This window comes from Paroedura picta, chromosome 6 (assembly GCF_049243985.1).
Source record: "Paroedura picta isolate Pp20150507F chromosome 6, Ppicta_v3.0, whole genome shotgun sequence".
Classification (NCBI taxonomy): domain Eukaryota; kingdom Metazoa; phylum Chordata; class Lepidosauria; order Squamata; family Gekkonidae; genus Paroedura; species Paroedura picta.
The window spans coordinates 31,053,228-31,081,058 of record NC_135374.1 but is presented as its reverse complement, the minus strand read 5'-3'; the positions used below and the strand labels follow the sequence as shown (position 1 = coordinate 31,081,058).

General features: G+C 40.6%; 1 protein-coding gene across 21 annotated transcripts in view; it reads right to left on the bottom strand.

Annotated features, from left to right (window-relative positions):
* ZBTB20 (zinc finger and BTB domain containing 20) overlaps positions 1 to 27,831 on the bottom strand; it is a 643,318-nt gene that overhangs the window by 593,562 nt on the left and 21,925 nt on the right. For 4 of the 21 annotated variants that reach the window (XM_077341939.1, XM_077341934.1, XM_077341941.1 and 1 more), the window contains exon 1: positions 4,506 to 4,793. The exons of the other annotated variants lie outside the window; for them this stretch is intronic. The gene's annotated coding sequence lies outside the window, so the exon portion shown is untranslated. Of the gene's footprint in view, positions 1 to 4,505; positions 4,794 to 27,831 lie in introns of those variants that run through there. 21 annotated transcript variants of the gene reach the window in all.

The window sequence follows — 27,831 nt, the reverse complement described above, 5'->3', positions numbered from 1 at the left end:
TCCCATTCATACATATAACAGTAAAATGTTGTTAAATCAGATCCCTCTTTTGAAATTATGCATGCCAGTTTAACAGTTTATGCTGTTTACAGAATGGGAAGAGCAGAGACAGCAGCAACAAAAGCTTCTTCCCAATTAAATTGCCAACATGGCTTCCGACTAAGTGAGGGGTAGCAGATTGAAAACAGAGTGGGTGAAGTAATGGAACAGACATCCTCTGGGCTCACATAACCAAAACCAAGCAACTCTTAGATGGCCACAGTTGTATTCATTTCATACACCCTATGATATCTCTGCATACAATATAATTCATAAGAACTGCACAGACTTCAACAGGATGTGGATTTGTACCTATTACATATTCCCAGTTTACTTATCTTACCTTTCAGAAGTCCCCACCTTAATACCATTCATCCTCTCACTGATGAAACCTAGATAAGTTTGTCCCTTCTACAAAATTCCATCTAACTATGCCAAGCCAAACTTGAGTACCTAAAGAAGTCAAATGATTAAAAACTGCCTTTTCAGTATTCTTGGCTCCTGCTCATTCAAGTCTGAATCCTGGTGAAAACAAAGCCTTCAATTAATTATTTCAAAGGACTGAAGTAAATCACTTAGAGACCAAAGGATCAGGCCCTCTTGCAATGGGAAAGCAAACGGCAGCTTTTATATTTTAAAAAAGCAAGCAGCAACATTACTTCTGTATAGTATTGTGGAAAGCTAAATGTCAAGCAGGAATATCAAAAACATGTTGCAATTAAGTTGAATTGATCCCAAGCCTGAGAAGAAATAAACTTTTGCCTCGGTATGAAATTGGTAAACGTGGCAAAAAAGCCCCAAGAAGTTGCTCACCATCATATTACAGCAACATTGTTGCCTATTAAAGTCTTCAGCTATTAGAGGTGAAAGAGTATTGAAACCCAATTTATTGCTGTTTGTTTACTTTTTGTTTACTGTGGATGGACAAGCATTTTATATGAACCAGTTTCACTTTTGTTTACTGTCAGCTGGCCTGTTGCTGCAGGATCTATCTTGCCAACTCAGTACAGAGAGAAGATTTGCTGTTTAAAAGAGAACAGTTTTTACTAAAATTCTTAGTTTAAAAAAATCAGGCTGTTTATTTAGATGGTTTAAACAAACCTAAATAATCGTGAATAAAAATATGAGCTGTTATCCCAGAACTCCTCATAACGGAAACTATCTTTGCCGTGTTTCCATAGATAAGTCCTATAAAATTACATAAAGACAAAACAGATCAGGTCAGATCATTTTGTCATCTTTTTCCTATAAAGAATCCTGCTTGAAATAGTTTTCTTTCCTTTTTTAAATCTCTCAGTGCTACATTTAGAGATGTAGAACAGTTATTTCAAAGATGAACACAAGGCTTAAACCCCCTTTGTAAATTTTTACTTCTCAAATATATTTTGTAAATGACACATAGCTGTTCATTCATGCATTTAAAGCTCTCTCTGAAAAAGACTGAGAGAATATTTACAATACTTTTATTCCAAGATTAGAGAACTGCTACAAGTGACTTCATAATAATAAGTAGATTTCCCCCCGAAGTCAGTAAACTTTAGGAATTATTATTATTTTGCTGGACTCTGTTTAAAATCTTGACCCAAACAACATTGGTTTAGTAGCAGTTTATTGACAGCTCATCCCATTGACAATTTACTCTTAGAGGAGTTAAAGAAGAATACACATACACCAGGCAGTCCAAATTGTTTTAGCTACAGGGCATGGCAAAGCATGAAACAACCATTTCAGAGCACTTCCTCATGTGGGTGTGTTAGATAACTGTCTGTTCCAATGCTAAAATAAAGTGTACTGAGGCCAGACCAACCCTACCATAGCATGTTCTACTATTAGGTCGAAAGGGGCTTCAAAAGATCTGCAAGGTGCAACCAGGTTAGATACTTTCATCCACTTCATTACTAATCACACCAAAACATTCTCTACTGAGTTTAAATATGCTTTTTACAACTCAACATACATCACCATCAAACTTTTACCTGTTGAATAAGACAGCTTTTTCAAGGAAAAAAGAATTATACAGAAAATCAACTATTTCAAATGGCAAGGTTTCTTTTTTTTTAATACAACATTTTTTCTGACTATTTCATATTCATCTTCGCTTCCTCCAATGTAACATTCTGTTTGCCTCTGGGCTTTCATAAAATTAAGCAATATATTTTAATCTTTTAAAAAGAGATGTACAACAGCTGGCACCTCACCAATTCAGCAACTCTTCTATTTAAATAAAAGATCAGGCCTAAAACATTCCAACCAAGTTAAAAAAAAAAGCTACCCTGGAAGAGAGTACACACCTCTCCTGGTACAGAAGTAAGCATCGGGTGTCCATAGACACACACATCTTACAAGGGATGAACAGCTACTAAATAATGCTGTCAAAATTCACCAAGTTGACCACCAAATTACTCTGAAACATTTAAAACTTGCATGCTGCTTATGACCTCTATATCAAAGTTTCAGTATTTTAAATTCATGATGTGGGAAGGATATACATTTTTAAATCTACAAAATCAAGGGCTCAGTTACTATACATGTTTAGAAAGAAATATATCTGACACGCAATTGGGAGGAGGGTATAATATTGTCTTAAAATTGAACAGAAAAGATGGGTAATTTATTATCATATGAAATTACATAATTGGGGGAGGGGGCAATGCAGCAAAAAGCATCAACCTCAATAATACAAACATTGATTCAGAAGCGAACCATACAGATTTTCAATGGAACTTTCTTCCAAGTATGTTTAGGATGAACGTATAAAGAGTTAGAAACACTGCAGAGTGAGAAGGAGCTCAAATGAGCCAGGTTTGCTGGATCATTTATTGCATTCATTTAAATTAACTTGGCCAGTCACTCAGTAGGAGCCTCATTTAAGGATGGGAGAGAGACAGTTTTTTTTTTAAAAAGTTTTTCTTTCTTAGAAAAAGCATAAAACACTGATAGAACTGAAAAACTTTGTATTGCTCGAAAATAATGGATTACATTTTGGATGTGCATGAGTGGCAGTATCTTCCGCTCAGTCCTAGGTGGGTTAGGGAAATAGCTTTGAGGCCTCCTTTGTGTTATCAAGAAAAGGCCTAGTACAATCTAAAATAAGGACCACCTTTTGTTATTTAATCATCATGCTTTCTAATGGGTTGTTATTGCTGGAAGATCTCTACTGATTAGCATCCATTTTCTATACTATAGCAGTTACTCATTGATTCCCCAGAACATTTTATATAACTCCCTTCCACTTTCTTTCTCAGTCTCTCTGCCTAAAACAAGTCAGCAGAGGAACAGTTTTATTCTGTGGCAGCCCTGAGATGAGTTCAGGTTTAAAAGCCCTTCTAAACACATCAGTTAGCCACCTTTTTAACTCATAAATAAAAGGAGGGGGGCTAGTTCAAAAAGCTCTTCAAGCCATTTAAAATTAGCTACAGCATACATTACATTCCAGCTTTCACTGACAAATTTTTAAAAACAGACCTCTCCAGTACTTGAAATAATATACAGTCGATGAGAGGAATGAAGGAAGTGTTAAAAAAAATCCCTTCCAAGACATTTCGGGCATATTGTAAATGTTACCATCTTCCTTCCTCAACATAGGGCAAAAACAAAAAAAAAGGGGGGGCAAGGAAGAAGTGAAATCAAGGAATACTAACTACCTCTTAGAAAGTTTCAGTTCTTAAGTCCTCAAAAGATGCCCCTATAACGCACCAAAATAAGCACAATAGAATCTTTATCTTTCTTCAACCAACTAGCAGGAAAAATATTGTGTACATTATTTTGGGAACAATAAATGTCCAAGAATACATTTAACATCCTTTCCCAAAATATGATTTAAGAACAAACAAACAACTCTGTTCAACACAGTACAGCCTGCTTTCCAGGCTGCATTTTCATACCTAGTAAATATGGACTTTAAACTTACAACAGATATCAAACAAAGAACAGTCACTGTAAGCTCTGGACACCGGCATTACAGTTAAAACTCATTGGCAAAGGCTAACCGGGGAGGGAGGGGGGCATTTAGCAGTAAACAAGGAGAACATGATATATGGACAGACAGATGGAACTGCATAAACAGAAAGGAAAAAGCAGAGACCCACTAACATACGGAGAGGGTTGTTTTAAAGGAGTGAAAGATATTGATTTATTTGGAACTAGTGTTGGAAAAACAAACATATTTGTTTCCTTCACCGATTTAAAATAAAAAAGTAATTAAAGTGAATGACTGTAAAGGACCACAGCCTTAAATAAGTGGAAGGGAGGAATGTATTTATAAAAGGAAAGGCCTTCCAGAGATGTTCCAAAATTTAAGCTGACATGCAGGTCTCACAAACTTACATCTCTTCTCTGTCTCTAAAATAAAAAAGCAAAGGGAGATGATATAACAGAGAAGTGTTAGGGGGAGGGGAGGATTATGGGGGGAGGAAAACAGAATTTTCTCCTCTTCTTTTTTTTTTTAGAAAAGTTGACTGGCCTACCTTGATCCCCAGTCCTCAGTTTGTCTCCTCATAATCGCTGTCTGCCTGGAAGTGCAGTGTGAATGGTAATGACTGCCTGCCTCCCTAATGAGTCCATTTTCCTGCTCTTGATGTTGTGTATATACACACACTGCAACCTACCTTACAAACCACAGAGACGGGAGAGAGAGAGAGAAAGAGAGAGAGAGAGAGAGCAAGCGAGAGTGTGAGAGACAGAGAGAGAGAGAGAGAGAGAGAGAGAGAGAGAGAAAGGCACACACAGACAAAGCCCTCCTACCAGACAGCAGACAGCCCTCCTTCCCCTATCTAGCAAAATACAACTCGGCTAATGCAGCAACAGGTTCAGCGCTGCCAGTCTGAGATCGTGTAATAGGAAGAGTATATATAGTGGAGATCAGGATTGCTGGCAAACAAACCGTTTAATGTCAGCTGGCCCCACCTTCCTTATTTATGTTACAGGATGTTGGAATGCATTGTTCCAGGCAGTCTATGTAATTATCATAAATACATTTTTTTTGCATATTAGCACGAAGGACTGAACTGCATCAGCCACCCTGCTTTGTAACCCGATAGCTTTAACACATGCATGGAAGGTGTAAACATATCTCTTTTGACAGGCAAACTACACAAAGCCCACTGATGATTGGGCAGGAGATCTTTTTAAGAAAGCAACTCCTGAAGATAGATTTCCCCAGACAATAGTAGAGCAGAGAAAACTGATCTTACTGAAGAGGGAGTCTCTGGAAGAGGTTGCCAGTAAACAAATGAACAGAGGGCCATTCTCCCAGCATTCTCTTCCCCCAAATACATACATATATATTAAGTAACCTTCTCTCCCTAACAGTTCTAACAATGACCTCTACTTATGTCTGAACAGGTGCACCATATACCACAGTATGTCATATAAATACATATAATACATACTGTAACACGGACAGAAATAAACTGCCTTTCGAATGAAAAGCACGACATGGTTATTTAAACAAAAAGTTCTCAGAGTATATGCAGCTCATTCTCAATTTGCAGGGGGAGGAAAGTAAAATATGTTGCAACTTCTAAAAGCATGTTGTACTGTATTTGTATGCTACCCTGAACTAAGACAAGCATCTTCCTCTTTTTTATAGACATAAAGGCACACAAACTTATACTAGTATCGGAAGAAGTTATGCAGAAAAAAACACGCTGTGCTGCTACAACTGTTGTCATCAAAACAACATTTAACATGTACTAATATCCGAATCTTCTACTTATACATCAGGATACATCAGGAGCCAAACTGTTAAGTTACTTCCCAAGTCCTGGGTTTCTACTTTTCCAAAAAAATAAATTAATATCAAGAGGTTGCCTTCTCTAAAGTAATATCCCATCCCTAGCAATTTTTCACAAATAAAACCAGAATCTTAGAACACACTAAAGGTAAAGGTAAAGGTAAAAGGTATCCCCTGTGCAAGCACCGGGTCATGTGTGACCCTTGGGGTGACGCCCTCCAGCGTTTTCATGGCAGACTCAATACAGGGTGGTTTGCCAGTACCTTCCCCAGTCATTACCGTTTACCCCCCAGCAAGCTGGGTACTCATTTTACCAACCTCGGAAGGATGAGTCAACCGAGCCAGCTGCTGGGATCGAACTCCCAGCCTCATGGGCAGAGCTTTCAGACTGCATGACTGCTGCCTTACCACTCTGCGCCACAGGAGGCTCTATAGAACACACTACACATGCCCAATATTCTAAACACCAGGGGATTAAGAAAAGACACATCCACAATCAGAGAGACAGATAGGAAATGGTACAGACCCATAAGCATCCCAGGAGAAGCAGGTCAGAGAGCAAGATTCTGGTTTCTCTACACAGAAACACATTCATACACGCATGAGGAAACTTCTCAGATTGGTGTGTAACAAGACTGACCCTCGGAAACTACCTACCTATTCATACAAACTATGGTTAGACAGCCTACCAAGTTTCTCTTTTCCCAAACTATTCATGTGAATGAGGGCACTGTACTGTACTCTTTACTACTACTGTAATCGTACAGATATGAAATGGGCCTGGGACACTGCTTGAACACACTCCTGGAGCCACTATACTTATATTTTCATACTTCATTCTACTGAGCAGCTTAAACGAATGCTTTGTACAATTCTTTGCTAAGGGAGAAAAGCAAATTTGGCTGGATTTTTTTCATGGATTTTCAGCCTTCTTCCCCCCCCCCCAAGCATTTCTTCCAGGTATGTAAGGTTAGTGCCAAGGTGACACCTTGTGCTGGTCCATTTCATAAACAAGAAAAGAATCTACACAGAAGAGTGACAGCTGCTGCCAAAGCAGGTGAAGAATACAACTTGTGTATGTATGGGGGGAGAGTGAAACTAAGGTAGCAGCCACAGCTGAAGAAACAAGCTTCCAACTCCATTTCCTTGAGGAAAAGGCAAACACACACACACCCTTCTTCAGCAAGACAAGCAGCAGTTAGCGAGATTCCACATATGCCTGCAGTAAGAGGCTAGCTAGCATGTGAATCAGTTCCAACTCCACATGCTTCACATAGAGATCTCATAATTTTTAACCAATCTGTAACTAGTTACAGTTTTCTTCCAGTTATATAAACCAGCATATTCTATGGAACTGAAGCAGAAAACATTCCCTTTAAATGACAGTGCAGAAGTAAATACAGTGAGATTAAGAATGTTTTGCAGGAACTTTACATTAAGGCCATTAAGCAATCAATCCTTGATGTATCCAGGAAAGCTAATTTCTTTCCAGGAAAGAATGCTTTTGGTGTACCATCTATAATTGGCAGATGGTGCAAGGAACTATGGATGCCACATGGGCATTCAAAGATTAGTTCAGATCAAAAAGAACCACCAAGCTGCAAACCTGATACTTTAGGAAGAGAGTTATCACAGCCAAAGAGTAGAATCATAGAATCATAGAGTTGGAAGGGGCCATACAGGCCATCTAGTCCAACCCCCTGCACAATGCAGGATCAGCCCTAAGCATCCTAAAGCATCCAAGAAAAGTGTGTATCCAACCTTTGCTTGAAGACTGCCAGTGAGGGGGAGCTCACCACCTCCTTAGGCAGCCTATTCCACTGCTGAACTACTCTGACTGTGAAAATGTTTTTCCTGATATCTAGCCTATATTGTTGTACTTGTAGTTTAAACCCATTACTGCGTGTCCTCTCCTCTGCAGCCAACGGAAACAGCATCCTCTCCTCCTCCAATTTACAACCTTTCAAATACTTAAAGAGGGCTATCATGTCACTATTTACTATACTATAGAACAGCTTCCCCATTATGTCTAGAGTGAGATGCAGTTAATCCTTGCCCAACCCATTATCATCTCTGAAGGTAAAGGTAAAGGTATCCCCTGTGCAAGCACCGAGTCATGTCTGGCCCTTGGGGTGACGCCCTCCAGCGTTTTCATGGCAGACTCAATACAGGGTGGCCTTGCCAGTGCCTTCCCCGGTCATTACGGTTTTACCCCCCAGCAAGCTGGGTACCCATTTTACCGACCTCGGAAGGATGGAGGGCTGAGTCAACCTTGAGCCAGCTGCTGGGATCCAACTCCCAACCTCATGGACATCACTTCAGACAGCATTTCTGCTGCTTACCACTCTGCACCACAAGAGGCTCCCTTAAAGTAAAGGTATCCCCTGTGCAAGCACCGAGTCATGTCTGACCCTTGGGGTGACGCCCTCCAGCGTTCTCATAGCAGATTCAATACAGGGTGGCCTCCCCAGTCATTTCCGTTTTACCCCCCAGCAAGCTGGGTACTCATTTTACCAACCTCGGAAGGATGGAGGGCTGAGTCAACCTTGAGTCGGCTGCTGGGATCAAACTCCCAACCTCATGGACATCACTTTAGACAGCATTTCTGCTGCTTACCACTCTGTGCCACAAGAGGCTCTAGGCACCAGTTAAATGCATCCTATTGGTGGGAAGATTAGAAGGGAGGGAGGAGCTGTCAATTCCGTCCTCCACCCATTTTGCTCTGCAATCCTACTCATTTTGCTGTTCAAATCTGCAAAGGAATGAAGAGACCAGTCCAAAGGAGAATGGGGGGGGGGGAAGACTTCCCTATGGGACCTCCTCTTACTTCTACAAAATGAGCCTGAACACAACAAGTAAGACAGCACTCAAGAGTCATTGTAGCTCAGAAATACATCTCAGGCTATTGTGGAGGAGATGGAATCAACAACAAGGGCAGAGGAAGTACCTAAACAAAATCAAAGATAAAATGAAGAAGGCATGGGGATAAGAGGAGGTGGCATTCAAAGCAAAAGAAAAGTGCTAGTCATCAGTGACTCTCTGTTGAAGGGCATGGAATGTCTGACCCTAGTCGGAGAGGTGTGTTGCTTGCAAGAGCAAAGATTAAAGATATTACAGACTTCAGACTGATCAAACCTATGAATCATTACCCATTTGCAATGGTCCATGTGGGAATAAGCAACTTGGCCATGAACACAACTGCATGTATTAACGCTGACTTGGGAGGCAGCTGAAAGAAATGAGGTACAAGTGGTTTTCTCTTTGATGCTGAGCTGGCTTCGGGAGAGCAGTATAGAAATTCAATAAATAAATAAATAAATAAAATAAAAGAAATAAAGAAATAAATAAGGGGAAGAGGAACAAGACAGGAATTGAAAATAATGGAGGTGAACCACTGGCTGTTTTGGTGGTTCCAGGATTTGGATTCTGGGATCATGGGATAGGTTATTTAGAAGAAGGTCTACTAGCACAAGATGGACTGCACTTATCCAATTTAGGAAATAATGTATTTAGCAGGAACCTGGGGAGATTCATCAGGAGAGATTTAAACTTAAGCCATAAGAGGAAGATGTCCAACATAGAGATTCTAATGCAGAAGAACAAATTACCATGGCCTGTCTGGAAAGACAGGGTCAAATGGAACCAAGTAAGAGGCTTCAGGTGCCTATATATTAATGTCTGAAGCATGGACAATAAAAAGTAACAGCTTGAGCTTCTCAAGCAGAGACAAAAAGTTCAATGAGAAGGTGGAGTGGCGTTATATATGAGGAAAGGGCTTGCCTGTCAAGAAGCACTACAGAAGGACACTCCAGGAGAATGTATCTGGGTTAAGATAAGGGAGGGAAAAACAGAGTATAGTGATTGGTGTTTGCTACAGTCCACCTGACCAGGGTGAGGATGTGGATGCTTCCCTTCTTGAGCAGCTTAATAGAATATCAGAGGCAATAGAACCTTGAAATTATGGGTAACCTCAATTTCTCTGATGTGGTCTGGGAAACAAACTGCTAAGCAACCAGAGTTGCGCAACTTTCTGACATGCTTGGCCAACAATTTAATTTATCAAATGGTGGAAAAACCTCCGAGAGGCTCGGTCATACTTGACTTAATACTGACCAACAAGCAAGAAGGGGGTGACCCCAGTGGGGAGAAGGACCATGTCCTTCTAGAACTCCTCTTGAGATGGAGGGGACAAGGAAATTTGTACTCAGATATGTATGTTAGACTTTTGTACAGCAGAGTTTCATAAACTCAGAGACATGAGAGTCATCCTGTGGACAAGAATGCTGGAAGGGAAAGGAGCAAGTGACAGATGGGCTCTCCTCAAGCAAGAACTATTGCATGTTCAAGCCATGACTATTCCAGCAAGACAGAAAAGTGATAGGAGACCCAAGATAGACAGACAGACAGACAGACAGACAGACAGACAGACAGACAGACAGACAGACAGATAAAGAAGTCTATTTGGATGAACAGAGAACTTTTGGAAGAGCTAAGGAAGAAAAAGGAAATATTCAAGAAATGAAGCGGACAGACCTCTCTAGAGTATCTGCAGGTTACAAAGCACTCTGGATCAGCCATCAGAGAGGCCAAAGCTGGGAGTGAGCTGTGACTGGCCAGGGAAGCCCACTATAACGAGAAAAGCTTCTTCAGGAATGTAAGGAGTAAACATAAGCTGAAAGAGGGAATAGGACCACTGTTGGGTGAAGATGGAGACACTCTGACAGTGAGGGAGCAGAAAGGCTCGCTACCTATTTTGCCACCATTTTTACCTGGAAGAATTTGGACACTTCTAGGATGTATCCTAGACAAGGTATAGTGTCTGGGTGGTGGGTTGACATGAACAGAGAGGCTGTCAAGAAGCACCTGTGTGCACCTGAAAGTGCTCACAGAACTTGCAGAGCTTGCAGAACATTTGTCCAACACCTTTACGACTTCCTGGAGGACTGAAGATGTGCCAAAACTATAGAGCAGTGAGTATGACTGCAGATGCAGAAAAGATAATGGAGGAGATATTAAAGGGACAGTCTGCAAACATCTGATGGAGATTTTGTTGATCCAGGGTAGTCAGCATGAATTTGTCTTCATCAAGTCCTGGAAGACCAACTTCCTTCTTTGACTAAGTGATAGGCTTACTAGATCATGGAAACTATGTTGAAGTCGTTTACCTGGATTTCAGTAAGGCTTTTGGCAAGATTCCCCATGATATTTTGAAAGGTAAACTGGAGGACTGCAGACTGGATTTTTGGATGGTTTACTGGTTAGAAAACAACACCTAGAAAAGTTGTCAATGGTATTTCATCAGATTGGAGGGAGGTAAGCAACGGTGTGCCACAGCGTTCCACACAGGGTCCAGTACTTTTCAATATTTTTATCAATATTGGATGAGGGGGTGGAGGGCCTCCTCATTAAATCTGTAGATGATACAGAATTGGGAGGAGTAGCAAACACCTCAGAAGATAAAGATACAGATCAATGAGATATGCTGGAGAAGTGGCCAAATGATAATATGATGCAATTCGATAAGTGCAGAGCTATACATCTGGGTAAAAAAATGAAAAGAATGCATACTGCATTGGAGATATGCTTCTGGGTAGCAGTGGGTGTAAACGATCTTGGGGTCCTTGTGAATTGTAAGCTAAATATGTGCAGACAGTGTGATTCAGTGGTACAGACAACAAATGTAGTCTTGGGCTGTATCAATAGAGGTATCACATCAAAATCACAAGATGCCATAGTTCTGCTGTGTACCCCATTGGTCAGACTACACCTGGAGTAATGCGTGCAGTTCTGAAGGCCTCCCTTCAAAAGAATGTGGACAAAATTTAGAGGCTGTAGAGGAAAGTGGCAAGGATGACTTGGGGCCTCAAGAAGAAACCCTATGAGGAAAGGCTGAGAGACTTGGGTATATCCGGCCTGGAGAAGAAGTAGCTGAGATGGGATATGACAGCTGTCTAAGTACTTAAAAGGTTGTCACTTGGAGAAGGGCAGGGAGCAGTTCTTCCTGGCAGCAGAGGATAGGATCCATAGCAAAAAGTTTAAATTATGTATAGAACACAACTGGCTAGATATCGGGGGGGGGCAGAATCACAGAGTACTTCAGCAGTAGAATCGGCTGCCTAAGGAGATATTTAGCTCCCCATAACCGGTGGTTTTTACGCAACAGCTGGACAGATACTTAACATGGATGCTTTAGGCTGATTCTGCATGGAGCAGGGGGTTGGACTAGATGGCCTGTATGGCACCTTCCAACTCTATGATTCTGTGAGTACCATATGCTAGTTATTGGTCTGATAACTAACTTTTAGAATCATAGAATTGGTTTCCGACCAAGCCACTACACTTGTGGTGGACAATTAGTATGGTAGGCTACATATGTTACCTCCTAGACTTGTACTTCGAACTTGCAGCACTGAGCATATTTCACTCCCATTTATACCTCCCGTAAGCATGGGTGGTGGTACTGATTATCTCTTAGCCCAATCTTCTTTGCTGGGCTGGAGAGGGATAAAATGAAGAGGGAAGAACCGTGCATGTTGGCATGAGACCTCTTGGATGAAAACAGAGATAGAAATAGTTGAATGGCCAAAATGCTATTATGGAGGATAAAATGCTATTGCATTTTTTGCAAGGGACAGGATGAACAGCAGTAGATGGTGCCTCTTGAGGCAGGACAAACAGTATGGGTCTGATGAAAAATGCCCTGAGAATGACAGCAGCAGACAACCCAATTGAAGGGCTGCAAAGAAAGAGGTTGGGAGCGGCATGCGGCCTGCAGGCCTCAGGTTGGGAACCCCTGGACTAGAGCACCATTGGTCCATTCATGTTTATGGTTGTGGGAAGGGTGCATTATAGATGTCTATTTAAAATGATGGTGATGTTCAGTCTGTAGATCTTTCCAGAGCTTGCAACTGTTGATTCCTTCTTCTTACCAAGTTTGCCATTTCATTGGCAGTTTGCCTGTTCATTTGTAAAAATAAGTTATGCTTTGATGAGAAAAACAGGAATGGAGCTGTGGCAAACTGTAAGAAAATAGCAAAGGCACATATAAGCCAGTGGCACATGCCCAGTCCTCTAAGCATGGCTCACAATATCTGCAACATGACATCTAAAACCAATCTCTCTACAAGTTGCACAGATCTCTCTCTCACACACATGCACACACACATTTCAACTATACTGCAAACTATCAACTCCAAGAATTAAATATGGTTGCAGTCACATTAAACTAATTTCATATATTTAAGCACCCTGCCCAAATACAAACTCTCTGACCCCAGTTCTCTCTTTAGTTTGGCTGCACCACACCATTCTGTTTCCAGAGTGACAGCTTTGGCTATTCAGTAGTCTCTCCTGAAGTCCTGTAGTGCATGTACAATTTCATTCAAATGTGATGAGAAAGATACCAATTAAACAGGCGCAAGAACCCTGCAGCTTGCCAGCCTGATTCAAATTAGATACCTATATGAAGTGATTAAAAATGGGGCTTTAAAATCTGACAAATAACAAGACAGTGCATTTGATTCATATCAGCAGGGGCCAGCCAAATTTTAAAAGGACCATGCAAACATGCCATGTCCCTACAGAATCACTAATTTAGGTGCAATAAGGATTAAGCAAAAGAAACAACTGGCTTTGTTGCATTGTAATGTATATTTCACAACTTCTCTCCCTGGATGATTGTTACTTTAGTGTTAGACAGCTCAATAAAATAACATTTTGCACCATTCCAGCAGAGATTCCGTCCCCACTCCCACCCATAGATCTTAAAAGATACCACCTAACTTAATTAAGCTCCTTCCTATACTTCTAGTAGGAAGCTTGGATTTTTTAAAAAGGAAATTACAATTAACCAAAAAAATTTCTAATACTTAAACTTGGGGAAAAGAAATTAATCACTTAAACAGGGTTCTGAAGGAGTTCCACAGATACGCTGTATCACTCCAATGAAGTTCAGTGATTTTGACAGTTTGTTTAAGAAACCAAAGTCCTTGGGGGGGGGGGGTGAAGAACCTTATATACCAATAGCTGATAAAGCATCTCACAGTGTTAAGTTCTCAGACAATCTTTGTCTTTAAAGTAAAATTGTGAATATCAAAGGCCAGCGAAGGATGCAAAAGGTAACATTGGCGACAGCGGCAGCCTAGGACCAGAGAAGAAAAGTGATGTGGGTTTGCTGCAGTGTGTATGAAAGAAGTGACGGGTGGTTTTAGCATGTAGAATAGGAGGTGAGTTTGTGGATTAACTAACTCTATTGATGGCTTAATGTTACATTTGCTCATTGCATTCGGATAAAAACTAAGGGTATGACCACCGGCTATATGGGGAACTGGTCCTCCAACAAACTTGAGCTGATAAAATTTCTGAATTAACAGATGTAACTTCAAAACTACAATTACTTTTAAGGACTTCCCTTCACAAAGAGCATGGTAGTGCTTTGCCAGGCTAGTCACTAGAAGTGATAACTCCTAAATAACAGCAGTGTAAACTTCCATAATGCTATCAACATGTGCATTTTGCCAGCATTTGTAGCTGAGAATAAGAACCAAGCAGCAGTAGTGATTTTGGCTTTGAGATGAACTTGCTCAGTGTTTGCTAAGACAATCTATCAGAGCTGCTTCATTGGTTACTGGTGTATTACTTAGCTCCATTCTATTCCCATATGAACTACCTTGTCTTTGAAATCTACACGGAGGCCCTACTCCATCTTTTGGAGATGCAAGATTTTAACCATTTAAATGATACTTCCAGGACCATGGAACTTTCCTCCTATGGCAGCTCATTTGGACTTATTTGGTGCCATTCAAAGGCAAATAAAAATAGTTTTGTTCTGACAGAAGTGGGGGGCATTGATTGATTTAACTGTTGCCAGGTTCAGTATGTTGAGTTGTTTATTAGAGTTTAATGATTTGCATTAGTTATATTATGGTTGTATGTTTTGATTTTCCTTTGCTAACCACTGTGAAAGACTCTTAAAAAGCAATATAAAGACACTATAAAGAAACCCAACTACATCAGATGACTTTGGACACCTCAGAAGGCACAAGCCATGTAACAGAACCACCATACAATGAGACAGCATCTTCCTACTGTACTTTCTTCAAGTTAATAGTAACTTTCCCCATATTTCAAGGTAATACTGCTATGAAATACCAGCATCATATTAATAAACTCTACAAATAAAGGCATGCTGTGGCAATTGAGGATTTCTGAACAGGTTTTATATGGTGCTTCAGTTTACCACCATGCCAGCTGCTGTTGCTCTTGGGAAAGACTAGACTCTCTCTCCACAGGAGCCTTTGGCAGAAGATGAGGTGCTCCCTATTTTACCATTATGCAAGCTGTTAATGTTGTCCCATAGCTGTTTTCTCATTTGCCTGTCCAGTTTTTCTAAGATACAGACCAGCTGTCCCAGCATTTGTTAGGCAGGTTTGTGGACTAGTATTACCCAAGATAGTCACAATAGGATTGTTATTATTTTTATTTGTATACCGCCCCTCTCAGACTTGCAGTCTTGGGGTGATGATCATCATAATCAAGATTACAATTCATTACAATATAAAATCCATTAGTTAATTTAAAAGTCTTAAAATTAAACTAAAAATAACTGTCAGCACCACTGATATATTATTTTTTGCATTGCTGCTATACAAGGAAATATGAGGAATCAAAAGTGGGGGGACAGGAGGGAAGAGAGAGGCCCGGTGGTAGGTCTATTGTAGCTCCTAATTGGCCTCAGCTGTAGGCTTGGCAGAAGAGCTCTGTCTTTCAAACTCAGCAGAACTTGGGGCAGAATCTCTCTCTACAAAATACGGTAGCCCACCAAGTCCTGCTGTTGAACTATACATGGGCCATTCATCAATATACCATTATATTAACTAGTTTTTTATATCAGAGGGCATATTATAAACATTGATTAAATGCAGTTATCACAAAGCTCCATTTGTGCAGCCATAGCACCACAATAATTTTTAACCCATTCCAAGCTGAGCAAGTCACCCTGTATATAATTACATATTTACCAATAATTTTTTGAAACTCATTATGTGGTTTCTTGTAGCTTTTCAGGCAAACTCTGAAGGGCTATTCAGAAAGGCAGCTGGAGACCCTCTTAGCCATCTTGGGGGATATGTTCAATGACTTCAGCTGACTTTCATTATACAAAGTGGACAAGTTGGTAGGCTCAGTGAGGGCAACCACCTGTCCTCTGGACCCCTGCCCTTCTTGGCTCCTGAAATCGGGATGGGGAGAAAAAGAGGGCCCCTCTGGTTAATTGTCAACCTCTACTTTATATCAGGGGAGTTCCCAGAGAGCCTTGAAGAGGAAGTGGTTTGCCCATTATTGAAAAAGCCATCGCTTGATCACTGTAACTTGGCCAGTTGCTGCCCAGGCTCGTATTTAGCATTTGTGGGAAAGTTGAAAGTGCTATGACAGATGAGCTATGAGCATACTTGGAGGCCCTCGATCCACTCCAGTCTGGTTTACAGCCTGACCATGAAGTGGAGACTGCATTGACTGCCTGGATAGATGATCTCTGGAGACAGTTGAATAGAGATGGATAGAGATGGGTCAGCTCTTATTGTGCTGTTAGATCTGTCAGTAGCATTTGACATTGTCAACCTTGAGTTGTTAGCTCACCTCCTCGCTAGAGCTGGTATACACCTTCAATGGCTGGTTCCTTTTCTTCAGAACCAGAAATAAAGGGTTCCTGGGGGGGAGCAGTTGCATTCATACCATCATTCTTGTGGGGTTCCAAAAGGTACAATACTCTCCCACACACTATTTGACATCTTCATGCACCCTCTTTACCAACTACTTCAGAGTTTTGGGCTGGGGTTCCATCAGTATGAAGATGACACCCAGCTTTATCTCTTAATCAATGGACAGTCATATTGACTCACCCCCAGAAAGATTTGCCAGTTGCAGTGACAGTCTGGTTCAGCCAAAGTTGGCTGAAATTCAACCCCCATGATGTAGGCCCTTTAGTTTGGTAGGAAGGGGACATATCAGAAACCGTGATTACCCACCCTGGATGGAGTGCAACTAAAGACCTCACACTCGGCCAAGAATTTGGGTTTGATTCTGGATGCCTCCTTGTCAATTTATTTATTGGATTTGTATACTGTTGCTCACAGCAAGCTAGTTTGCAGCAGTTCACAGTAATATAACATAAAACAATATTCAATTCCATAAAGCTACATACAACATATATACAAAAATAACCTAAAAACAGTTCTCCAAAGCTATCAATTGATAAAAAGTGGTAAAATACTAAAAAGTCCTCTCCCCACAGCAGAGCCATTGGAGGCAGACCAGATTACAACATTGGTGGTGGTAAAAATCAGGGTAGGATCGTCCAGTGGTTCTGAGTGTAGTCTAGCACTGTGGCCCGGAACCTTAATGGGGGGGACCCAACCTCATATCCTGGTCATCACCCAGCCTCAACCAAAGCCTGGCAGAAGAGCTCTGTCTTGCAGGCCCTGCAGAACTCATAGAGCTCCATCAGGGCCCTCAGCTCTTCTGGGAGCTCATTCTATCAGGTAGGAGCCAGAACAGAGAAAGCCCTGGCCCTGGTAGAGGCCAGGTGTGCTTCCCGGGGCCATCAGCGAGCTTATACCCACAAAGCAGAGTTCCTTACAGGGAGCATGAGGAGGTAAGTGGTCCCTCAAGTAAGTAGGGCCCGAACCACATATAGCCATAAGGGTCAAAACCAAAACCTTGAACCTAATCTGGAAGCAATCTGGTAGCCAATGCAGCTGTCTTAGCAAAGGCTGGACATGAGCCCTCCAGGATAATTAGTTAGGATCTGCACAGCTGCATTCTGTACCAGCTGCAATTTCCAGGTCAACAAAGGTAGGCCCGCATAGTTATAGAAGTCTAACCTGGAAGAGAGTTCGGAGCTGGTCCGCAGCAGCCCTCTTAACTACCTTACACAGGAACACAAGGTACGATACCTGGCGGTAGCTGGTGTTCTTTTTTTTTTTTTAATGAAGGCAAACCACTGGTGTCTTGAGCTACTGAGGGAATTATCCCGAAAAAAGGGAGAGATTGACAATATCCCTCAGGGGATCACCTATCCACTGGTCGCTTGTCTTAAGCAGCTAGGGAGCAAGTGATTGCCCTTACTGACCCCAACAATTTGTCTACTTTGAATGAAGAGAGCCGCCTGAAGCCATCAAACCTAATCCCCCCATGACACCATGGAACTTCCAGTTCATGTTCTGTATCAATTGTGGAACTAAGGACATGGCGAAGCGGCAAGATTTTATCTGCAAAGTAGCTTGCTAAAGCCTCACAGCCTAATTTAAAAGATGATAAAACCATAAATTATTAAAACATAATAATCTGTAAAACTGGAATTAATAAACCTCCAGTTACCAAATGGCCACGGTCGTAAACAGCCTAGTACTACTCAGAAGGATTCCTGGTGTAGCAGTGTAAGATAGTGTGTATGGGAAGGCCTATAATTACCTTATTTTATCCATATTGGCTTCAACTGAAGACTGGGCAAAAGTCTGTTTTGCAGGTCCTGTGGAATTGCTGGAGCACTGACAGGGCACTGATCTCACTTGGGAGCTCATTCCACCAAGTCAGGGCCAGGGCCAGACACGCTTCTTTGTGGCCACGGATCACCAGCCTGTTGGCATTAGCTGAACTTAATGCCCTTTGGGGAATGTATTCAGACAGGCGGTCCCTAAGATGCACTGGAACCGGACCATGTGTAGCCTTAAAGGTTAATACCAGCACCTTAAAGTTGATCCAGAATTCAACTGGAAGGCTACTGAAGAACTGGATCTAGCACAAAGCAAAAGATGCTTTCCATTCAGCATTAGTTACTGATCCGTTACCCAATTCAGTTGCAAATTCTGGTTATCACTTATAAAGTCCTTCATACACTTGGACCCAGATACATGTAGGGTCACCTCTTGTATTACACTATACTGCAAGTTTCCTGCATCTGAACAAAAGTGCCATTCTGCAAATTGGTAAGGTCAGTAACTGCCAATTCATACACAATATCTGTGGGGTCCCCATCTTGTAGAATAGTCTGAGTGAGGTGTCTGAGTGAGGAATAGTCTGAGTGAGGTAGTAAGCCCTCATACTCCTATTATTCCATAGAATGGACAAAATAGGTATACAGAGAGAACAGTAGGATAACGGAAGAGTTCAGGAGGTCTATAAAGGATTGTAGTGTGGTCTGTCACAAAGCTGATTGTTTACTGAAATATCCCTGGCAACCCCATGTTATTCGTTACAGTATGTCATGTCTTAGACAGTTTTTGTTGCCTTACGAAACTTTTATTTAAAAAATTAAAAAATTGCTTAAATTAATTCATGAAGTTTTGGCACATCACACGACCTCCAGCTTTAAAGATACAAAATAGTTTACATTCCTTTGTATCTTGGCATGAAGTATTTCACAGGCATTGAAGAAGCCTGGAAATGGTGACATACAACCTTCAGAGAAGTGGGTGCAGAAGTAAGATGCAGGAGCCAGCCAATCAATCGAGCATTTACAGTTTCCTCTGTGGAAAAACAGACAGGCCTGCAAAGGGGAAGGGGGGTCCAGTGACATCTAGTGATGTCAGTGATCATCTGAACTTCTCAGAAAGGCCACACAACTCCTGGGGAGCTCTCAAGTAACCCCAGGGTTCCTGCTGTAGACTATTAACTATCCACTTTCAAGATAGTATACCTCATTATGACTAAAGCAGCTCCTCAGAAGAATCAATTAATATTTGACAATTCACTTCCTCAGATGAAAACATCTAAACTTGCAAAATTCCATGACAATTGAATTCAGTGGGACTTATTTATGAATAAACACACATAGTATTAAACTATAACTCCCACTCCACACAACTTTGCTACTTATTCTTGGAATCACACCAGCTGATTGTTCTTTGTAGTCCATATTCCTACTCTTTCTTCTAACAATGATACTTGCCCTTATCCCTGGAACAAGGTATCTTGTGAGCATCTGACTTTAATTCCACTATGGTGCTACTTGAGTGTAGAAATTTATCCGATAAAAAGGACTGGGAAAGACCTCGTCCTGACATTCTGGAGAGCTGTTGTCTGATGGAATAGATTTTCTTAAGCTGTAAATCTCTTTAAATGGACTTGACCATCATTATCTGAACATGCCATTTTTTTACGTTGTCTGCTTGATACTTCTTATCCTCATGTTTCCCATATTCCAACTGGATTTGTAAATTTCTGAAGGGTTTGGTTACATATTGATTTCCTCTTGCACACGTATCTCCCAATACAGGTTCTCTAATCTTTGCTAAATAGTTCACTGTCTACACAATCCAGAGAACCTCTATTTCCTTGTATGAGACTTTTCCCGATCTCTTTTATTCCTTCTACTGCCACCCAAGACATAATGATTTTGGCATTTGACCAGAAGTAACAATAATTAGCAAATCTAGACAGAAGTTGTCAAGACAACAAGACAACAATCAAGACTTATCGAACAGGTTTTTTTCCTTGCTCTTTTTTCGTATTAGACAAAATGTAATCATGGGATAAAGCACTCCCTGAAATGTTTTTTGTAATTTTAATTATGACAGTGATTTGCCAGGTCTGATTCAATTTTAACAGTCTATAGCTGCCACTTTCCATGACAATCTGCAACTTTTACAGTTGCAGATCTGAGTTGGTATTTTCTCAAATTGCACATCTAAACACCGCCCGCGGCGCCGCGGACTAAATAAAGCGCTAAGGGGTTATGGGGCGGGATGTGTCCATGATGAGGAAGGGTCCGGATTGGACCCTTCCTCTGCACAGACAATCGGAGGGTCCCTCTGATTCCCAGCCCCAGCAACTGCGAGCCGCGCGCAGCGCACCTCTCGCCGCGTCAGGCCGCTACCCGAGGGAGCCTCCGGCGCCCGCTGTATCCCTCATACAGCGGGCTATATTTCTAGTCTGTTCATAATTCAATAGAGGCCAACAAAGTAAGATGGAAAATGTGGTATAACAGTGCACATACTAAATATCAATACACAAGCATTGGTCTACCATTATACTGTGCATAAAATTTTGTAATGCCATTCTTCCATAAAACAAAACCCTTAATACGGAGTTTTTTGGGGGAAGTGAGGATCTCCAAGATACCCAGAAGACTTCCCATAAATATCTAAGAGTATAAGGAAGGCGCAGCTGAATGGCCTGGTTATTCATTACTTTCAGTGAGTTGTTGAGTACTATTTTTTTGATGAAAAAAGATATAACATGCATATATCCATTTTATTATATCAAGGTATCTTTATGGGAACAAGGGATCTATATGTCAAACTGAGAACTTCCCATATGAATATTTTTGTGCAAAGTCATCAAAACCCTATTATTTAAGTGTTCACAACATTATATTTGCAGAAGTGAAAATCATTCCAATACTTAGCACGATTTACTGTCATTAAGATTTGGCAATAAATGTATTCGTATATGCTACTTCTCAGAAGACAGTTCACTGGAGATGACTGCATAACAAAAATGTCACCAATGAATAGAAGTTCACAGGTCAGTATGGATAAAAAACAGGGAGATAAAGGACATGCTAAAAACTCCAAACTCATCTGACTCATGATAAAGCCTATACATAATACTTTCATTTCATGTAATGATGATTTATCTATCATGCTGGTCAGAGACAGGTGTTCTGCAGTGGCCATTGTACTTTAGCAATCATTCAGTCCTCAAACCAAGCTTATCAGCTTGAGTCCCACCTATTTTAACTCTTTATTCATTTACAATTATAAAGATTAATTCACAGTACAAAGTACATACCTATATCTCCAAAAAATCAGGGATTCTTTATGAAATTCAGGAATTCATCTGACTGAAAAACACAGAGAGCAAGAAATTGCCTGACCAACCCACTTTGTGTTTCACAAGTCTATTCCAAAAATGCTGCCGCAAACTATTGACAAGTCCACTTACAGTACTCATATCACATCTGTCCTGAAATATTGTCATTGGCTTTAAAGATTTTTTCAGTTTTAATCTTGGAAGTCTTAAATGGCAGGGAACTGGTTATCTAAAGGACTGTCTGCCCCGACGAAGTTCGGCTTACTTAAGGTCATCATCAAAGATCCTGGTCTAGAAGATGGGGAAAGCAGCTTCCTAAGTGGCAACACTGCCACTGTGTAACACAAGATTCACCAGATAGGCCTGGCTTAATCCATGCTATTATTCATTTCCACATCTAGTTAAGATGTTTTATTTCAGTAAGATTGAGTTATTGTTTTTGTTTTCATGCTGAATTCTATGGATTACTGCTTACTGTGATAAAATGTTATTAACAAGGGTACAAGTGTATTACATTATAGCAACTGTTGTAAATTTATTAAGTTTTACTGAGGATTTAAGTATTTTATTAGTCAACTTATTAAAGTTGTTACTATATTAATTATATTTTAATATGCTTTAATATAGTTGCTGCTTTTTGTATTCACTTTGTGAAATGAGGTATTTAGAATAGGAATTTATTGTGCTTTGGCCATTTTATTGAAAAGATAGGGTCCAAAGCTCTTAAGATAAATAAATTCCAACTTAGACCCAAGATTCGTGTTCTTCTATGCTATGTAAACTAGCCTTATATCCCTTTTGGGATTTTGAGATTTTTGTTCAAAACCTGTGAATCTTTTACAACATCAGAGTGGAAGGGAGAAAACATTTCAATTAGAATTGATAGCTTAAATGAAAGAATAAAACCAGTTTAAAAATGGAAAGGTAGAAGAGTGAATAAGCGAAGGAAATAGAGCACCCGGAGCATAACAAAGTTAAAAATGTCCCCTTAAGGAGCATTAAATTGTTTTTCCCCTTAGCTGAGTTAGAATATAGTTTCCATTGTTCCAATTACAGCTAACTACAGTGTATATTAAAAAGAAGGAACATTCCTCATACTTAGGGGATGCTTTGGATCCCTGAAGATGCAAACAATGAAGGGATGCTCTGAGTTTCTCATCCCAGCTGTTTTGGCCCAAACACATTTAAAATTTGCATCTTTCTTGTACAAATTCAGCCTGTTTTTTTGTGCCCTTTCTTGTTTCCTTGCACCAAATTTATCTTGTGAAATATACATATTTTTCAACATTATGCATGTGTCAATAAATCAGTATTACACAAATCAATATTGTACAGTGCATTTGCAGAAATACAGTATATATAAGAACCATGCAACATGCATACAGAACAAGCAAATCTACAAAACCAACAGTGTTGATAATGACAACATTGACAAAAATGTAAATCAATGAAAAAGAAGCTAAATAGAGAAGACTTGGACATCCTTAAAATAAATGTGGAAATGCTGTGCTAACTCATCTGCTGAATTTCATAATTCTGAGCAAGAAACTGCTGGCTAATGTCTTTGGATGCAGCCTACACTTTAGAAAAATGAAGGAAATATCAGTTCTGTTACTTATACGACATCTCTCAACAAGTTTTGGGAATAAAATAAATGGGCCCTACAAAAATTAGCTGTGAAGAGTCGCCGGATTAAAGAAATTTTAACCAATTAAATCACATGTTTTGGACAATTAATTAAGCATTAAGGGAAAAATTAATATGGTGATTGCCATTTCCAATACAAGTTTGTATATTAAAATAATGTACATACATTTTCTTTAAACTGCTGCTCAATTGAGGGTTTCTTCTTTAGTATAGAACTTTAAATTGATAAATCTAATTGATTAAATGTTGGAACTCTAATAGGAAACAGTTACTGCTGGCTGATACTACTACAGACTGCAAGTATTTAATCAAATGCTTGAATGCTCCATCATGTAAAAAATAAGGTGTTGGTGAAACATTCTGATCTAAATCAGTATATCATACGAATCTATGTAGCTCAGACCTAACACAGGCTGGATTATGCATGTAGTTTGGTTGCTTAAATTCTTAAATGTGCAGTACCAAATAGCCAAATATCTCAAGCTAACTGAGCAGTACATGGAGTCATCCCATAGCAGTCTCTTTTGTAGTTTCAAAGACAATATTTATCAGCCTCCATGGCCACAGAGATGGCAGCTGGCCACAGCCAGCTGTGCAGACTGCTACACGTGGTTCCCAAAGGAATGAGCATATGAGGAAAAGTGAAATTAACCTGTAACAAGAGGATTCTGCTCTTGTGCATCATTTCACGTTAATTGTAACCCCTGTGCCTACTGTGCTGTAACTTTCCCACTGTAGATGTTCTTGCTCAAGAACAACATCAACAAATTTATTTGCAGTCTTTCAGACCAAACTGTAAAGATACATTTAAAACACCAGACACATTTCAACCAACAGTATAAAACCTGAAGTATAATTAAAACACCATATGCAAAGTAGTGATTCAATGTATCAAAGGAGATACTTTCTGCCCTACGTATATACTACACAATGTAATAGCAGCAGCACAGAACTAAGCAGCAAAGAGTTGTTTGACCATTTTCATTGTTAAGTTACTTAACTTTATCAGTTGAGGAAAGACTTTGGAGTCCGTCTAGAATGGACTGTATTAAATTGCCTCTGATGGTGTTATAGATAGGACAGTGTAAGAATACATGTCCTATTGTTTCTACCTAGCCACTACCACATGGACATAGTCTCTGTGACAGAAGAATTTTCTTGTAGCAGCCCACTAGAACAGCTGAAAGCTGGGCTGAACATCTAGCCTGTGAAAAGGTTCTTCTTTGTTAATCTCTAAAGACAAGCAAGAAGCTGGGAGAAGCCCGTATTTAACCTTGTCTGGTAGCGAGGCTGTCGTGAGTGGTCTCTCAGGGGTCTCTCAGGTCCCACATGGGCTGCAACCTCCCAATCATGCAACAGGCCATATCAGCTGCCCATCTGCTTCCCTGTGGGGCGAGGAGCCATGCCCCTTCCAAGCCTTCCATTGTGGTAAGAGCTGCTACACGGAGGGGTGCCCTACTATACAGCCTCCCACTCCTGCGTGGGGCCAGGGCTGCCAGAGGCATCATACCTTGCTGCCCGCCTGCCTCCAGATTGGTGAGACTCTAAAGGCTTCTGTGCAGCCTTCTGGTCCTACGCAAAGCCTGGCATGGTAGTGGGCTCTGTGCTGGCTGCATGCCAGCCACCCCTGCAGGGCCAGCTCCTCCCCTCCAAAGCGCTCCCCAAGGACTCATGGGCCGAGGGGATGGGGAGGCATACCATCTCCTGCCTTCCTGCGGCAACAGTGGGGGGAGGAGCACCTCCTTCCTACCCACTTTTTAAGTGGGCTTCACAAGAAGTCACTTAAAATAAGTGATGATAGGTTCTTTGGGTTATGATTTAATTTTAACCACTGAGAGATAGAAAGTGTACTGATCTTGTTTTTCTACTCTTTGCATTCCGGTTTCCAGGTGCACATTCAGGAAGCTGGATATGATCCTAAGGAATTTTGATTGAACCCTCCCCAGATGGGTGATACTTGTAAGTAGGGCTTCCAAAATGGTGCCTTATAAAAGTTGGGAGGGGAATTTGGGCTGAAACCGTTCTAAGGCTGCTAGAGGGAAGTGTTTACCATTGGTGCGAAAAAATTTAGTAATGTTATTAGCTTATCTTTGGCCATGCTGGAAATTAATACAAAAGTATAATCAACAGCAACAGTGCAAAACAAAAGCAACAATAAATTGTTTAAAGTTATATCTAGATAAACCTCTAAGTCCTACAGGTAAATAACAGTGAGGGATTTATGGGAGGGGGATCAAAGCACCTTGGGAATTAACACTACATTGCTGGTTAAGTCAGAGATGACAACATCGCATCTAAGCACTAGTGTGCAAATACTTCTCTGCTCGAATCACCATTTGATTGCAAGCATCTTTAAGCACTCAAAAAAACTTGAACTCCTGAATTTGTTTGAAATGGAAAGCAAATGTATCCTGAGCTTTTCCTGTCCCCCTCTTATATTACAATCAATCTTCCCTATTGGTTAGTCTCTTTCTCCTCCACGTGGCACTTGGATTCATTCTTTGGCAGTCATATGGAACCCAGAAAATGCAATTCTGTGCTACCCCGTGACAAAAGCTACAACTAGTGGGGTTGGGGAGAATCCAGATACTTTCTGGAACCAGGGCTTGCAGTCTTTAATTTTACCCCATCCAGGCAGGGAAGGCATGCTTTCTGACCTGTCATTTTCCAACCCAGCCACAGGACCTCCACCTTGGAAGGGTAACAATTGTTTTTATTTGGCTTGAACATAATACACGGTGATTTTACCTTGGAGTGAAAATCTGAGGCTAAGGATCCATATGCACAGAAAGAATCTACATCTGACACGGCTGAAGCATTCATATGCTGCAAAGTAATATGAATTGCTTGGTGTAGTGGTTAGGAGTGCAGACCGATAAAGCTGTTCTGATCTGAGGCTAGAGCACATGTAGAACGGAATCTAGTATGGAATCTCCAAGACTGAAACTTGCCTAACTGATCATTTATTTATTTTATTTTTCTATACCGCTCTCCTTTTTGGCTCAAGGTGGTTTACATGTAACAGGAGGAAATACATATAACAATCATGCCAGCTTGGTGTAGTGGTTAGGAGGGCAGATTTCGAATCTGGTGAGCCGGGCTTGATTCTGCGCTCCCTCACATGCAACCAGCTGGGTGGCCTTGGGCTCCTCACAGCACTGATAAAGCTGTTCTAACCAAACAGTAATATCATAGCTCTCTCATTTTCACCCACTTCACAGAGTGTCTGTTGTGGGGAGAGGAAGTAGATTGTAAGCTGCTTTTAGTCTCCTGGTAGAGAAAAGCAGCATATATGAACAAACTCTATTTCTACACGTGGCATAATTAACATGTGCTTCTAAATGTGTTCAGCATACTTCAGAGGCAACTATGATGACTATGGGAGAAAAACAGCCTTAGCTGTGAGTAAAGCCCTAACACTTCTTTGCACTGACTGATTAATTAGGGTTTATATCTATCTTCTTGCTAGAAACCCCAAAGAAGAGCATTGACCTTAAATGCTAAAAAGGCTTTAGCTGTTGCATAACAAGAACTCTGAAATACCTGTAGTTTCCATGGCAGACAATTTCCTCAACATAATTTACAAATGATGAGAGCTATCCGAATAAAATAAATGTCTGCTCAGCAGAGTAAACAGAGACAGCTTTACTAGTCCCAATTTAAGTGGCTGAGATGATCAATAAGAGAATAGCAGTGGCCACAATGAAACCTGTATTAATTATGAAAAGAGTTATGAAAGAAATTAATCATTATTATGGAGAACACCAGAGAAATTTAATTGCCTTGGCCAGTTCTATATGACTCTTAGGATGTTTGAAGTCAAGTATGCTGAGTTTGAAATAAACTAATGTTTTCTAAGCTAATATTGTCCATACAAGATCTCAGAAGTTCCAGAGCTCTGCCCAAAATAACAACCTCACTTACAGCCAAAAAGCATTTGGTTTGATATACCAGCCTAAAAACAGGCTATTGTGCCATTCTGAAAACAAAAGTATATGTTTCTTAAAGGAACTAATTACATATGGACTGTGGCAATGTTGCTGTTCCCTGACAAAGGGAGAAAAACCCGCTGAAGTGGCATGACTCAAATACGCAATGTTCCCAAACAGATCAAACCTTGTTGTTGTTGTTGTTAGGTGCGAAGTGGTGTCCGACCCATCACGACGCCATGGACAATGATCCTCCAGGCCTTCCTGTCCTCTACCATTCCCTGGAGTCCATTTAAGTTTGTACCTACTGCTTCAGTGACTCCATCCAGCCACCTCATTCTCTGTCACCCCCTTCTTCTTTTGCCCTCAATCGCTCCCAGAGATAAAACCTTGGTAATACTAAATTCCCAATTGCAAGAAACCAAGGTACTCAGAGATAGACTAAGCAACATAATTGTCCAAATATTGTCCAAACACTCAATAATTTTAACATTGTGATTATTTGAAGTACCACTGCAAAACTATTCTGCTCAATAGCCTCTTCTCAAAATTCTGTTGCTGTTACTTCACTGATCTTTGCAATCTAGGCTTTCCTTAGTTTCTGACAGGAGGGTAGTGTTATTAGCATACCGAAGATTATTTATAGTCCTTCCTTCAATCTTAATTCCAGAG